Genomic DNA, 2,372 nt, shown 5'->3' on the forward strand with positions numbered 1-2,372 from the left:
CGCGTCCAGTTTAAACTGTAGATACCTAAACTCCATATCAAGTTAAAGCTTACAGAGCTGGCTATCAAACCATACCAATAAGTTTGAAATAAAAAGAATTGTCGAATTTTTCACGACCTCTAAATAAGAGCGTCTGAATCACCTTTTTAAAGCTACAAGTCAAAGCGAATTTTTTTTTCGCTAATTTAATTTGCTCCTCAGTTTCCGGACCCAAAGCGCTAAAAAAACGTGTCTGCGTTTTGCCATATTCAATTGCAATGAAAAGTTATAGAGCATTTTCAAAATAGGATGAAAAAAATGTGGTAGTCCAAATTTGAAGGCAAACGAACAAATTCCATTTGAGTTTTAGCTCTTTGAAGTGGCTCCTTCAAGTGAAAAAATTGATTCGAGAAAACAGCGCTAAAAATTCGACAATTCATTTTATTTCAAAATTCTTGGCTTAGTTTAATAGCCATGATATAAAGGGTTGAAGTAGCTACAATTTTAAACACGGAGCGATCCTATAAGACCAGGCTGAACAGTTCAGACTGTCAATCAAAAATCCTAAACGCGCGTATCGGATTGGTTGATTACCAAAGGTCTTATTTTAACACGTTCAAGTTCCCGCAACTTCGATTCGAGAGGACGTGACGAGTCGGCGGAAAAGCTGTGTTAGTTCGAATTATTTTGTTCAAAATCAATCCAACGAATATGGCTACAGGAGAAGAAATTAGAAAGTTAAGTTATCCGTCTATTTTGAGATCGGAAATTCATTTATCGGCTGTTAAAATCTTATCCTTTCGAGTTATTTCCGAAATGATTAGGATACAGTTCGTAAATAAACTCTGTCTCGAAATAGGTTGTTCTTCTCAAACCGGCTTCCGAGATGGAATCGCTTCGATCCTTTGTGTCGTTTAGTGGGGGAGAGCTAAGTAAAGACACAAAGTCGCGGAAGCGAAGCCTAGAAGAAACAACGGAGTGGGCAACGGAGGAGAAGTGTGAAGTGTCTCAAGCGGCGAGCGATCGCACGCAAGACGACGGAGCTGGTAATCTTTTTGAAGTCGGCCTCTCTATTTCTTACTGTATAAACTTAGAATATATTTAGTACTGGCTAATTTTAATACTGATGTGAGAGCCATTGCCATTATCATTTCATCCATAAGATACATGAGAGCAACATCAGGTCGTGTTTTGTTTATATCTTTGGTGATTTTTCGAATTGATTTTGCAAATTATGCAAATATACATGATCACGTACGAAATGTGTTTAGATGTTTTTATTTTTGACCTGCATAGCAGTTTAAAATTTATTACTGCCACTTCCAGCGGATTAGTAGAGTTAGTTTTCACGTACGTGATCAATAGATACACAAGCGGTAATGAACTTGAACCCAACATGACGACTCGAACGGCCGTTTAGCGGAAAACATCTGCCAAATTTTGAAAATCCTGCCAGTTTTGGCGAACAACACAGACTCGTTTTGGTTATCGGCATGTTCAGATGGAGGGATACACATGTCCAGTTCGTTGCAGGCTTCAGTTTATAATGGTTTCGATCTTTGTACTGTGTATTTGGTTGAAGGATTTCGAATTTCGAGGAAAGTTTCGCATAATCTTTCGATTGCGGCAACGAAACTTGATTATTTCCGTTATTATCGTTAATCTCGCAAATTTCTGGTGTTTTACAAGATTTATAGTTAGCGTTTAGCTTATTTTTATTGATAAATCGATTCCTTTTTCGATTTTACAAACGATAGTTCTCTCTTTTTTCCTCGACCGTTACCGACGTCATCCACCATTATACTGATCCGTTTGGAAGCCAACAAAGCGCTTCAAAGGGGGCGTGTCCTTCCCTTTTATAGGATCGCTCCGTGTTTAAACTGGACGCGCTACATCGCTTGGACGCAAGGCACCTCTGAAGACACCTCTGAAGGTATAGGGTAACCTTAACATGTCGTCTCGCCTGTTCTCAGGTTGTCTTGTGGCCGTAATTGTGTAAACTAATTTTAAAAAATATATGCTCTGTTTGGATGCTTGAGCTAAGTTACAGAAAGTTTTAGTAAACGGAATCTTATCTCCTGAATTTACCAGCTGTTGTTGGCTTTTCGAAAATGCTAGTTGACCTTATTTTTATCTTTAACAACAGCCGTTAGGAGCCGCCGAAGAATGAATAGAAGTGTGGTGATTCAAATTCAAATTCAGTACCTTACTGTGGTACGCACTGCTATTATGCTCTGTTATTATGCTTATTGGTAGCTAAATTTTGTGCGACTCTGCTCAAAAGCTTGCTTTCTCTCAGTTTCTGATTTGATCCTGAGCGTGCCGTTAAGAGCAAACATTTATTTATTAATAAAATGCTGTTTATAATTCCACCTTGAGTTTTGAAACTGGCC

General features: G+C 38.4%; 1 long non-coding RNA gene across 1 annotated transcript; it reads left to right on the plus strand.

Moving 5' to 3' along the window:
* The first annotated feature begins 482 nt into the window (after nt 1-482).
* LOC146453024 (uncharacterized) lies at nt 483-1,852 on the plus strand. Its single transcript, XR_014859602.1, has 2 exons — nt 483-1,025; nt 1,276-1,852. It is a non-coding gene; the product is annotated as an uncharacterized LOC146453024 (long non-coding RNA).
* Nucleotides 1,853-2,372: the final 520 nt, after the last annotated feature.

This window comes from Pavona decussata, unplaced genomic scaffold, assembly GCF_977016875.1.
Source record: "Pavona decussata unplaced genomic scaffold, jaPavDecu1.1 SCAFFOLD_353, whole genome shotgun sequence".
NCBI classification, from domain to species: domain Eukaryota; kingdom Metazoa; phylum Cnidaria; class Anthozoa; order Scleractinia; family Agariciidae; genus Pavona; species Pavona decussata.